This window comes from Tamandua tetradactyla, chromosome 4, assembly GCF_023851605.1.
Source record: "Tamandua tetradactyla isolate mTamTet1 chromosome 4, mTamTet1.pri, whole genome shotgun sequence".
Taxonomy (NCBI): Eukaryota; Metazoa; Chordata; class Mammalia; order Pilosa; family Myrmecophagidae; genus Tamandua; species Tamandua tetradactyla.
In genome coordinates, this window is record NC_135330.1 from 41,961,293 (window position 1) to 41,975,822 (window position 14,530).

Sequence of the window (14,530 nt, forward strand, 5' to 3'; positions counted from 1 at the left end):
CAATGAGTATTAGATAATCCTAGGTCAGAAACCATGCCTTCTGGCTATAACTTAGCAATGAAGAATTTTCTATCACATCAAGGCATCAAACAAGAAATGACATTTCACTAAACCAACTTGATTATGACAACATTACATAAAATAAAATAAAAATTTGTATTAAAATGTTTTAAATTGATATTTGTAAATATGTCTCCAGGATAGAGAATGAATCTTAATGGTCAATGAACATATTCTCTACTCATTAAGTACTTCGGACCCTACATTGCTATAGGAATTTTACATTTTAGGATAATTAGAAGCCATACGATAAATAAAAAGTTAAGACATGATCATTAAGAAAGCAAAAAAAAAAAAAGCTAATGTTTTGATTGAGCAATTCAAAGCAGAAATTTATATCTATCCTATGCTTTTGTTACTTCCAGAACTATCACCTCTTGTTAGAATTGAAATTCTGTTGAAGCGGCTGACTTTGATTACAGCAAATTTTAATTTTCAGAGAAAGGTGTCTGACTCAGGAGTGGTGGTTCAGAATACTTCGACTCATTTAGTAGTGCTGCTTTGAAGACTTTTGTTGATCTTCTTGAAGTATCTTTGTTAATTCTAAATATTTGGCAACTTTGCTGGGTACCACTAGCATCCTCATCTTGGTTTCTTTTGTCAATAATATAATTCTCTTGGGAAAACAGGGAATCTTAGTAAAATATTCTACCTCTACGCCCCTGGGGCCCTTCTCTTTCTTTTATAGATTTGCTTCTTCTGTCATCTTTCAATCATATGCTCATCTGGTTATCATCTTTGTCAAAGCTAGAGTTCTCCCTCTTGAGGATGTATTGCTTCTGAAAGCCTTCACCATTTTCATCCTTAACATGTTCATTAAATTTCTGATCAGGTATTCCCACTCTGAGCCGCACTGTGATCTATCCCAAAGTGAATGGGTACTCTGTGTAATAGCATCCTATCCTCTGCATAAAACCTTGGGAAAATTCCGACCTTCAGTGCACAAAAGAGTCTCATAAAAAGACCATGATGAAATGGAGGAATAGTTTCAGAAACAAACCTGCAATCGTTTGAAGCATATGTTTCATAGGGAGGTTGATTTCCTGAATGATACATTCATCCATTAATTCAATAAACATATATTGAGAGCTAGCAATTATGAGTCAATATTTTAGTTCCTTAGAATTCAATAGTTAACAAAGCAGACGAAACATCTACTTTTCTGCAATTTATATGTTTGTTGGAAAAGACAAATAATGAAATATGCAAGACATAACATGTTAGGTGAGTTAGAGTGAGCATCCTGTAGAGTGAGTTGCTAAAACTTTGCCTTGTGGGAACACAGGTTCAAGGGCTCAACAGAAACTTTCAACAAATATCCCTTTAGTTCTTGCACAGAATAGAGTCCAGAAAGGGCAAATAATCTCTTGATAATTTACATAGCACAGAGTCCAAATGCCCAGAGGAAGAAGTCCCGTCACTGCCAATACCCCTGGGTGGCTGAAAAGAGCTCTGGGTCGGGGTCAATTGATGGCAGCGCAACAAACTCTGCTTCATGTCAGAGAAGAGAGATCAATCGATATTGTTTGTGTGAGGTTTAATCCACTTAGGGGTGGGTGGAGCTGCCACTCACAATTCCCTGTTCTGAAAGGCATCTAGGGCTGCTTGTTCCTGTGTTCTAGGTTTAAAGTATACCCCAGCCTTTTCATTAGACTTACCATCTCTCCCAGGCTGTGGAATGGCATATAATAGAAAAGGAGGTGGAGTAGAGGGGAAGGTCCAAGGATGGCCATTTAGCATGTTGTGACTTCCCCCGAAAGGAGGTGGGATGGCTGAGGTCAGGATGATGGCTGCTTAACAGGTATGTATGATTTCCCCAACACCTCCGTGAGCAGATGTCCCTGAATAAATACTTGAATGAGATGTGGGACTTTGACATATGTCTCTGTCCTGGAAGATACTCTAAAAGGGTATCAGCAATCCAAACACCTTGTGTAAAGTGTAAAAGCATGTCCAGCATGCTCCAGGAGAAAATGAAGCTAGTTTAGATGCATCAGAGTGAGCAAGAGGGTAAGTAGTTGGATGTGAGAGAGGAGAGTGATGGATTAGATATTCTATAGAATAAACAGGTAACACATTTTCAAGTCCCTTTAGGTGGATACACTGCAGCAGTGTCAGCCAGCAGGGAAAGAATCCAGGTTTTCATAACCAAGATTCAACACTTTAGAAATTTGTCTTTTGTGTCAGAGAAAGGGACAATTTTCACCAAATTCTCAATTACGCCCTTTGAAAACACACTTCACTTAGTAGGAATAATACAACAGGCAGAAGATCTCATGATACCTCATACTGAGCTCAAAAGAAGTAAAAGAGTTACTTAAAATTTTTATAACCTTTAAAAATGAATCTTAGCCCATATATAAGGGCTTGTGAATTTCAGCTTTTTTTTTTTACATGCTAACTGTACCTCTCCCAGATGTTTCACTTCATTTTTAGTGATATGAGAAACAACCTCCACCTCATAAGCCACAAAACTATTTTGCTAAAAGCAATGCATATTTTTTACCACTATTCTCACTTTTGAGGACAGACTTCAAGGTCGAATACTGCAGATTGATTAGTATCAGATGTTTATTTAGGGTCGTCATGGAAAGTTCTACTTCCTTTCTTAACTAAAACCTCACTCTACCCTAAGGACAATGCTTCTCTTGCAAACATCTGAAAAAAAGTTATTCCTTCTGCACTTTCCTCATACCTAGGGACAGCATTCACGTAATTCCTTAGTGCTCCTTTCTTAAATCATTTCCTTGTCTTAGATGTTTACGTCCTTATCTTTTATATGGGTTAACAGGCTCACAATCCACCTAGATTTACCATTTATTAACATTTATCAGCATCTAATGTGCTACGTATTTTGCTTCAATATTCTGTTTACCTGTCTTTCCCACCAAATATGTAAATTCCATTAAGAGTTGGATTTTGTCTGCTTTGTTGTCTGTATCTCATGTGCCTAGAACATCAACCAGCAAACACCAGTGCTCAATATTTATTGAATAAATACGTGGCATTTTCCATGAAATCAATTTTGAAAATACACCTTCTTTTCACCTTGTAGCCATTTCCTAAAACTGGAATTTCTGAATCAAAGGCATCAACATTTTAAAAGCTTTTTTTAAAGTCCATTGTGAAAGTTCCTCAGTCTGTCTCCTATCTGAGGAGCAAGTCCGGTATCTAAGAAGGGAATGCTAAAGAGAATCTGAGTCCCTGATGACATCCTCAAGCTCAGATCTTGTTGGGTTTCCCCTGGAGCACACATGCCCAAAGGAGCTCTTCTTAAATATCCTCAACAGCTGCACATCAGCAGTTGGGCTGAACATATGTCAATTTTAAGCTCCCTGGTTTTTAAGTATATTACTCTTAAAAGTTGACATTAGCCATTATATTCCAGTCTGACAGTTTCCCACTCTTCCTGAGATGAAATCCAAGCTCCTTATCGTGGTCTTCAACGTCCTCCCTATCTATCTGACTTTTTCTCACACCACTCTCCCCCTCCCTCAGCATGACCTAGTCACTCTGGGCTTTGATTGTCTTGATTACATCTAACTCTTCCCTGACCAAAGAACTTTACATCTGCTGTTATCTCTACCCAGTGTTTTTCCTCCGTGTGGCTGGACATTTCTCATTCTCAGGACTCAGCTCAGATATTGTATGCTCCGGTTACTCTCTGCATTACATCTTGTTGATTTCCTTAACTGTACTTTTTAATGTGTTTGCTTTACCGCTTATTGTCTCTCTCCCTCCCTTGAAAGTACTCATCATGTGTGTAAGATCTTTGTCTCTCCAATGTATTTAGGACAGTAACCAGGACATGTACCTAATACATCTTCTGTGCCCAAAGACGTTATATATGAAAACATAATTGTGAGTACTTCTGTATTTTTGAAATGCCTGCGGTAAACAAAGTTAGAAGGCAAACTACATTAGGAAATATGCTTGACCAAGAATTATAATATTTGTTACATAAACAGCACTTGCAAATCATTAAGAAATACAAACATACCAATAATAAGTAAACAGGCAGAAACCACGATCAACTAATTCATTGAAGAATTTCTTAGTAATTATATGAGAAATAGCTGACTTCACTAAGAAGTGAAAAAATACAAATAAAATTAAGAGGTCATTTATCAGATTATTAATAGTTTAGTAATAAAATAAACACAAACTATTAACAGTGTCCATGTGTTGAATTCTCACTATATGCCAAAACTTATTGTGATGGTTTGATGGTTTGAAGCTGTATGTACCCCAGAAAAACATATTCTTAAATCCAGTCCATCTCTGTGAGTGTACACTCATTCTAAGTTGGATCTTTTGATGAGACCGTTTCAGTTAAGGTGCTACCTACATCATCCAGGATAGGTCTTAACCCTTATTACTTGAGTCCTTTATAAATGAACTGAATACAGAGAGAGAGAGAGAGAGAAAGAGAAAGAGGAGAGAGAAAGCCACAGTAGCAAAAAACTGAAAGCAATGTAACCCGGAAGAGAAGGGAGAGACCAGCAGATGCTGCTGTGTGCCTTGCCACGGCAGAGGAGCCAAGGATCACTAGCAACTGGTTGGAAAGAAGGCATTGCCTTGATGTTAAGTTGATTTGCACATTTTCCTAGACTCAGACTGTAAGCTAATAAATTCCCATGTTTAAGCGCACCCCATTTCATGGTATTGCTTTGAGCAGACTAGGAAGCTAAAGCACCTATGTTAACCTTTTTTTTTTTTTTTTTTTTTTTTTAAGGGAGGAAGGGAAGGAAAGACAGAGAGAAGGTAGGAAGGATGGAAGGAAGGGAAACATCTTTAAACATTTTCTTGTTTTATTATATTTTGTTTTTGTTTGTTTGTTTTTTACATGGGCTGGGCCGGGAATCGAACCGAGGTCCTCCGGCATGGCAGGCAAGCACTCTTACCCGCTGAGCCACCGCGGCCCGCCCTATGTTAACCTTTTTTACCTCTTAACATACATAACTGCAGTGGAGTAAAACTGTAATCTGCAGTTAGAAATGTTCAAGGAACAGCAAGGAGGAGAATATGCCTGATGGGAAGGAAGACAAGGAGGTGTTGAGAGATGAGGTCTGAGAGATAGCTGTATCTGGTAGCTAGTAGGCATTTTTTTAGGAGTAGTTATCTTTTAGTGGTAAGACTAAAGGTCATTTTTATTTTCTTCTTTTTGCCAACCAGTAGTTCTGTGTTTCTAAATGAATGTTTATTTCATTTTGGGGGGTGGGGTGGGGTGGGGTCCATTCTGGGAATCGAACCCGGGTCTCCTGCATGAAAGGCGAGCATTCTACCACTGAACCACCCATGCACCTGAATGCTTATTACTTTTATAATAAAAATAAATATTTTAATAAAAAACTATTTAGAAATGAAATTTTATCCAAAAAATATGAGATGAGAGATTGAGTTCTACCAGATACTAAGAATGCCTAATTTTCTTCAGGGTTAGAATTTTTTTCATTAGATTTATATTTCCTTCTTACATCTTCTTATCACTAACTTCCTATAAGCATAGCTGTATTGGTGTGCTAAATAAAGTTCCTGGAATTCAATATACCAGCAATGGCCTGCTTTTATAAATGGAATTTATTAAGTTGCAAGATTACAGTTCTAAGGCTATAAAAATGTCCAAACTAAGGCATCCAGAGAGAGATATCCTGGCTTGAGAAAGGCTATGGGTTCAGAACACATCTGTCAGCTGAGAAGGTATTGGCTGGCATCTGCTGGGGTCTTTGGCATCTGGTTTCAAACAGCTTCCCTGAGAGCATTTTTGCATACCCAAATGTCAGGGTCTCATGTTGGCTTTGTTGCTTCTTCTAAAATGTTTCCTCTTTTAAAGACTCCAGTAAACTTTACACAGCTTGAGTGGGTGGAGTCACATCTCTACCTAGTCAAAAGGTCCTACCCACAACTAAGTGAGTCACATGAAAACAATTCAATCAAAGTTTCTACTCTGCGATATTGTATCATGATTAAAAGAAGCATGGCTGCCCCCACAAGATTGGATCAGGAAAAAGGACATGGCTTTTCTGGGGTACATAACAGCTTCAAACTGGCACAATAGCTTAATTTGATTTGATGTAAAATATTTAATCTCCTTTATATAAAGACTCCATCATAATTGCCAACATAGTTTAATGAAAGAAACATTGAATTTGAGAGACTGACGATAGAAACTTGGGCAAGTCATTTACTTTTTGCTATTCTTCAGTTTCTTCATCTACCTCAGAAATTTGCCATGAAGACAAATAATATATATGAGCTCCTCTAGGTTATCAGAAGAAATCCAATCCAGTACATTCACACTTCCTGAAATACATAACCGGGTTATTCTCATGCTGTGCTATTGAGAGATTTTATGTCTCTGCATTTCCACTCTTCCACTTTTGTCTAATTTTATACCTTGAACTATTCTCAGATAAATCCTTGGGCTGTTGGCCAGGATAAAAAATTTTATCTTCTACAGAGATGATCATAAGGCTGATATGGCATTCAGTAGTCCAGAACAGGTCTCGTTTTTGTGGTTCAACTTGATTCCATTTCTGTACTTTTTGAAGAGTTGCAAATACCATTTTTGAATTTAGGTTCATTTGACATTAAACAAAACCTTATTCAGTAAATCAGCTGTTTTCACTTATAAACTCTGCATGTGATTTTAGAAGATTTCTTTAAAGGGCATGTCCACCCTCAACTTTGAAGTTCCTTATAAATTTTTTCCGTAAAAAATAATTTGAAGAAACAATAATGAAAATAGTAAAAATATTTAATTAGTGCATTCAGTATTTTTAGGCCATTTATGGTTTATTCCAAAAATTAACTTTGAATAATTCTAATACACTAAGCTAAATATTCTATTTTATATATTTTCACTGTATGTATTTATGATAGCTGTATGTATTTTCATTACCTAATTTTCTCAAAATATTTATTAGATGTCTTGTCTGAATAGGAGACACTAATCTTGTGTATGAATCAAAATTCAAATTTGATTTTGAACCAAGCAAATAAATCAGACAATGAAAGTCTGGTTTTATGAGTAAACACATTTTTAGAGGTACTGTAAATAGTTCATAGTAAGAACTCAAAAGATGTTTAGCAAATTACAGATTGCACATGGCTTTCATTGCTCTGAATTCTTGAAACCATGTTCACTCAGTCATTTATTTTCATTATATGTTTGCATTGTAGAGGGGCAGGCATAAGGAAAACAAGTAAAGGAAGAAATACTATATTTACAATTTGAGACAGGGTCTATGAAGGCATTGAGTAGGTTTAGTAACTGAGAATTTACAGGCTGCAATATACAGATGGCAATATCTCTGGTGAAATGAACAATGATTAAACGAACCATTGAAACGTGCTCTATGTGATGGTTTTAATAAGATTTTGAGCTCTTTAGTTAGAAAACAAAGCAAAGATACCAATTTATGTCATAAATGAACATTTCTTTTATGCTGTTTGATAGAAAATACTTCACTCATTGTTTCCATAGAGTAATTACTCATCTCTAGACCAATCATTGTTAACTGAGGAAAACTCCAGTATTAAATAGTTATTGTGTTCCAGCAATTGAAAATAATTTAAAGAAATAAGTTGGGATTACAGTGTTTTCATAAAAATGTGTATTATTCTTCATACAATCACAGCATTTGTTGAATATCTATTTGAGGCAAGACCTGGGCTATGGCAGGTATAGTTTGTTGTAATCTTCACAACAGCCCTCTCTCTCATGTATATTTTAAAGCTGATTCTGTGGATAAGAACACTGGGCCTCAGAGGGGATTAAGGCTGCATAGACATTGAATTAAAGCACTGAGATTTAATTATTTACATATGTGTAGCTATACGAACTAAGCTATTTAGCTGTAGGACCTTGCATAGTTAAGAGCATGGGCTCTGGATTTAGGTTCTGCTAATTGCTCATTGTCTGGCCTTGGAAAAATATTTAACTTCTCTGTCCCTTAGTTTCCTCATCTATAAAACGGGGGATAGTAATAGTGAAAATACACTTGAAAATACATGTGAAACACCTAGAACAGTGCCCAGCATGCAGTTAGCACTTTGTAAGTCTTAGGTGTTTTTATTACTATTCATCAGAGCTGACCTCTATTTTACTCTTTCTGTAAACAAGCCCTGAGCAAGCTACTTTACATTCATGATCTAATGTCTTCAGTGTTTAGCTAACTGGCCTTATGTCTTCTGTCATGCTTTTAGTCTCTCTGGGTCCAAGTTTCCTCATGCCTTTTAAGGTTTATTTCAACTTTAAAAATTCCTATGGGGCGGGCCACAGTGGCTCAGCAGGTAAGAATGCTTGCCTGCCAAGCCCGAGGACCCGGGTTCGATTTCCGGTGCCTGCCCATGTAAAAAAAAAAAGAAAATTCCTATGATGCTCTAATAGAAGTAAGTGATGAATTAAAATAATAAAAGTGTATGTGAGTTAAGAAAAATGATATAGCTCATCTAATGTAAGATACTGAGACATTTATTTATTCGTTTATGAAATTAAAATGAGAAGACAGCTAAACTTAAAGAGTGGTTAAAACCAACAATAATTATTTTAAATGCAGACTCTAAGCATGGAGCAAAACAATGGAAATAGTGTTCTTGCTCTTGATAAAAAATACAAACTATACCTAGATAAAAGTAAAAATCAAGTGAGTATATAACAAACACTAGATGAAAATCCCCTACTAAATTTATTTTGGTTTACCAAAGACATTTGTGATGTTTTTACCTTTTCTATTAAGAGTTTCTGACTTTTTTCTCTCTTCACAAATTCTATCAGAGTGAGATCATATTTCCTTATAAATATGTATAAATCTACCACCTTGTTTTAAATAGCTGCATAATTCTCCATTGTATTGATCTATAATTGCTTTTAGCCAGTCCCATATTTATAGACATTAGATTTAGTTTCCAGTCTTTTGCTACTATAAATAATGCTTCAAGTAGTATTCTTGCACATACATTTAGCTCATCTATGGGAAATGCAGGAAAAATTCCTATAAGTTTAATTATAAGACCAAAGTGCATATACATTAAAATATTGATAGATACTAGCAAGTTGAATGAATGACTGAGGTAGAGATGGAAATTTTCTCTTCTGACTGCTGAAATCACCACTTCGGCTTTTAAAGCCTTCAACTGATTGGATAAGATGCCTCTCATTGCTGAAGGCAATTTCCTCAGTTGACTGAAGATTTATCAGCTATAGATTCAATTTACTTACTGATGATTAAGTCTATGAATTATCCTCGCAGTAACAATGAAGCCAGTGCTTGCTTAACCAGAAAACTGGGCACTGTAACCTAGCCAAGTGGACAGATGAATCTAACCATCACAGTCCATGCCTTGTCAACTGAGCAGCCATACCCATTACCTAAACCACACCTATTCTCTAAATAAAAAGCAATAACAGACATATTTCTTGCTTACTAATACCTAACTGTTCTGCATACAACAGAAAATGTACTAAATCTTTCCAGAATAGAGTACAAGTCCTTGGGTAATATTCACTCTTAAACTTGATATAACTTAAATACTATAAAAGGATAAGATAAAGAAAAAAAAGATATTTGCCTTATATACATATATAAACATACTCATATCAAAACAGGGAAGAAATATTCATAACCATTACAGTTCCCATTTCTGCAACTGGTCATATGGTTGAAGTTTATATTTATCACTACCTTCTTTCACTATCCATTCCAAGTTTCCTTTACCCTCAGAAAGCACCTCAGCTGGCCATGGTTCTTTGCCTGGTAGGGTGATCTAAACCTTCCTTCCAGAAGTTGCTGGGCCATTGGTAGTCCTGCCTGGTTGAGTTGCTATAGCTTTCCATTGATTTTAACCACAGAGCATGGTAATATTAAAAGATACCCTAGGGGATCTCCTGTATTTCAGACACTCTTCTTTACTCCTTCCTGTAGTTGCAGTACTATTTCCCCTTGACCATCAGGATCAATAACCCCAGCCAGTAGTATTCTCTTCTCTGTTTGTTGATTCAGAAACATGAGGAGCCCAAAGGTGCCAGGTGATGGTCTTAACTTCTAAGTTCAATGGAATCATTGATCTGTCTCTTGGTGGAAGCACTCCTCCCTTTGGAACTAACCAACAGACCAGCAGAGTTTAAGGTTGCAGGGAAAGGGAGCAAAATTTTCCTGGTGGGTCATTAGGGGTAATACTGAGTGGTCTCACTCTCATTTTCCACCCTTGATTTCTAAGCCCTATGAATCCTGGCTATTGGGGAAACAGCACCATAAAGTGAAAACTGATTTATAGAATACAAAGCCTCCTGGATAACATTGTCCCAGGCCTGGAAGGAATTACCATTTAGTTGGCACAGTAATTGCGTCTTTAAAAAAAAATTTCACCATTCCAGCTGTTTCAAGATGATGGGGAACATGGTAAGACCAATGAATTCCATGAACCTGAGCCCATCCCCAAATGTCATTTGCTGTGACGTGGGCTCCTTGATCAGAAGCAATGCTGTGTAGAAAACCATGACAGTGGATAAGGCATTCTGTAAGTCCATGGATGGGAGTTTTGGCAGAAGCATTGCATTCCAGGAAGGCAAACCCATATCTGGAGTGTGTGTCTATTCCAGTTATAACAAATCGCTGCCCCTTTCATGATGGAAGTGGTTTAGTGTAATCAATCAGTCACTAGGTAGTAGGCTGATCATTTTGAGGAAGCCGTTTGAAACCAGAAGCTAAAGGACCAGCAGACACCAGCCATGTGCCTTCCCAGCTGACAGAGGTGTCTGAGACACCATTAGCCTTTCTTGAGTCAAGGTTTCTTTATCTGGATGCCTTAGTTTGGACATTTTCATGGCTTTAGAACTGTACACTTGTAACTTAATAAATCCCCTTTATTAAATTAAACCCATGAGGGTGCAAATGTAGCTCAGTGGTAGAATTCTCGACTGCCATGCGGGAGATCCGGGTTTGATTCCAAGCCCATGCACTTCCCAAAAACAAACAGGTAAAACAAAGATAGAAAAAACAAACAAACAGAAGTTCAACAAATGGTACTGCAGTAATGGGATACCCATATGGAAAAAGAAGGAAATGTGACCCTGGGCATATAACATACAAAAAAAAAGTCAACCCATTTCTGGTATATTGCATTCCAGCAGTGTCAGTAAACTAAAACAGCATTGAACCTTCTTTTTCCATTAAAATGTATGCATTGCTTTTTATTTAATGCTATTGAATGTCTTTCTTTAGGCTATTATTTTCATCTTGTAATTCTTATAAATTGAAATTTATTCATAGGTATTTTTCTATTATTGCTATTGTAAATAGAATCTTTTTTTTCATTGCATTCTGACTGGTGTCAGAATATATAAATTTGTACCTAGTATACTAAATTTTCTTATTTACATTGAATATCAATTGATTCTCTTTAGTTTATGGAAAGACAATCATTTCATTTGAAATAAATTAAATTTTCTCTCCTGCTCTTCAATTTCTATGACTGTTACTTCTTCTTTTTTTATTACTTTGACCAGTTCTTCAAAAATTATTGTAATTAATGTTAATGAGAATATAAATATAGTTTTCCTGTATTTGCAGTTTGCTTCAAAAATATTTTTTATTGAGAAATTATCCATCCTTCCAGTCTTATAATTTTATTTTGAATCAGTAGTGTGTATAAACAATTACGTCCTGACCAAATAGGGGGAAAGACTTGTAATTAATAAAGTATCAGTGGCAGAGAGAGTTCAAATAGAGTCAAGAGGCTACTCTGGAGGTTACTGTTATGCAAGCTTCAGGTAGACCTTGCTACCTATCATAACCTGAGAACCTCCAAACAGGACCATTCCAGCCAATCCTAAAGAACACCTAAGGCAATATATAAGATTTCACAAGGGTTGCAGGCACTAGAGTAACTTGCATTCAGATGGGTCCCTGGTCCAGGCTAAGTCCTGAAACCTAGCCCAGCCTCTCCAGAACATCAAATAGTTCCATCTCCCTACCCCATATTAGTGACCCTTCCAATATCAAAAACTTAGAATTGCCATAGCCCAAACAATCCCAGTGAGAGGTATGGAAAGATCAAAGGTATATGGTGAGATTATGCGTAGAAGATAGGACTTAACAAATGAATATGAATGCTGAATCATTAAATTGATATCTCTTTTAGTCTCCAGTGTTTTAGAGCAGCTAGAAGTAAAAACCTAAAATTGTGAAATTATAACCCATGTCAAAGTCTGAAATATGTTCTACAACTCATTGTGGTGTTGTGCTTGGAAATTTATAGCTTTTTTGTATATATGTTATTATTCACAAAAAAAAAAGAAGGGAAAAAAAAAGTCGATTGTGATGATAAAAAAGTATTTAAGCCCTCTAGCCTCTTATATTCTGGAGCAGCTAGAAAGAAAAATATGAGAGGATCGTATGGTAGCCCACGACAAAATGAAGAGTGCTTTGAAAGCTATTGCTTTTTCTTATATCTTTGCTTTGTATATATGTTATTTAATACAATAAAAAAAAGTTTTAAAAAATCCCCTTTGTAAAAGCCAATCCACTTCTGGAATATTGCATTCTGCAGCTTTAGCAAACCAAAATAAGAACCATATCAGGACTTAGAAGGTTACCATCCACTTAGAAAGTTTCCTTGTCTCCTTTCCCAGTCAATTCCCACCCATCCCCTCTTCTGACATTTCTCCACCATAATTTAGTTTGCCTGTCCTATAAATGGAATTAAATGGTGCTATCTTGTGTATAGCTTTTTTCTTTCAGCACAATGCTGCATGTATCAGTAAATTTTTGTTTTTATTACTGACAAGTATTCCTTTGTATGAATTCACCAAATGTCTTCATTCATGCTCCTACTGAGCGACACCTAGATATTTCCAGTTTGGGGCTATTATTGTCTGCTATAAACATTCTTGTACAAGTCTGGTTGTGGACATGTTTTATTTCTCTTGGGTTTCGTCAACTCTTATAAATACTCCATCAGTAATTGAAATAGTCATATTCTGTGCATACTTATTTTTACTTCATTATGTTAGTTTCCATATATACTTTTAGCTTATTATGGGCTGAAGAACGTAAGTTAGTTTCTTAACATTTGTTTCTGTGTATTAATCCTTGTATTTCATTTGATATGATTTTTCTCTGAATTTTTAATGAAATAAAATAGCATGTGAGCTCTTTCTGGTTACTGCGGTGCTAAGGACCGTGAGCAGCAAAGCGTCTTGCAACACCCTCTAGGAGGTAGAGTCGAAAGTCCTGCACGGGAACCAGTGCCAGCGCTGGATGTTCTTGGAAATGGTGGCCACATCAGTCTGAAGAACTATGACCCTCAGAAGGACAAATCAGGCACCATCAAGGTTAAGTCAAGCCCTGCTCCCCCCGTGCCCCAAGTTCTCTGTGTGTGTCCTGGGGGACCAGACACATTGTGATGACACCAAGGTTGTGGATACCCTCATGTGGGCACCGAAGCTTGGAAGAAACTCAACAAGAAGAAACTGGTAAAGAAATTGGCCAAAAAACCTGATGCCTTTTTGGTCTTTGAGTCCCTGATCAAGCAGATTGCACAAATCCTGGGCCCAGGCCTGAATAAGCCTGGTGAGTTCCCTTCCCTGCTGGCCCACAGTGAGAACATGGTGGCTAAAGTTGGTGAGATGAAGTCCACAATCAAGTTCCAGATGAAGAAGGTCCTGTGTCTAGCTGTGGCTGTTGGTCACATGAAGATGGCAGACAATGAGCTTGTGGACAAACATTCATCTGGCTGTCAGCTTCCTGAGGTCACTGCTCAGAAAGAATCGGCAAAGTGTCCAGGCTCTAAACATCAAGAGCCCCACGGGCAAGTCCCAGTGTCTCTACTAAGGCCCAGCTCAATAAAGCTTAATGCCACCAAAAGGAAAAATAGTATGTGAAGATTCACAGCAATATATTTTCATTTTTACTTGGATGCTATTTTTATGAAGCCATCTTCTGTTTTTCATTTAATGCTTTTTATCGTCAATTCATCTTTGTTTGATACTATCTTAATCAAATCTCTTTTTCTTTGCTTTTGCCTACCATGTCATTTCTTGATTCTTGCTTTTAATATCCCTTAATTGTTTTGATTTATATATGTTTTACATATTGCAAACAGGTAGGATTAGTTTATATGATCTACTCAGTGGTATACATCTTTTACTCAACTTTTAGATGACAAATGTATTTAACTCTGAGAAATTTTGAAATCCCTATTTCTCCATGGTTCCCACATGCTTTTGATCTCATATTACATTTTACAGTTCAATGATTCTAAGATGGTCTGTATGTATTATTAGTACCTGCTGACAACAACTCATTGTCTAATTTGAGAAACATAGCCAGGAAGCACGGCTTTCTTATCTTGTTGGTGCCTCCTGGGATCCAAAAATACCCTTGTTTATAAAAGTTCCACATGCTAGTTAGCCCTACAATGTCTTGGCAATTAAATATATGGATATACATGCTTAAAGTAATGAGAG

General features: G+C 36.7%; 1 pseudogene; it reads left to right on the plus strand.

Annotated features, from left to right (window-relative positions):
• The first annotated feature begins 2,048 nt into the window (after positions 1-2,048).
• LOC143680221 (large ribosomal subunit protein uL1 pseudogene) lies at positions 2,049-13,895 on the plus strand (annotated as a pseudogene).
• The last annotated feature ends 635 nt before the right edge of the window (positions 13,896-14,530 follow it).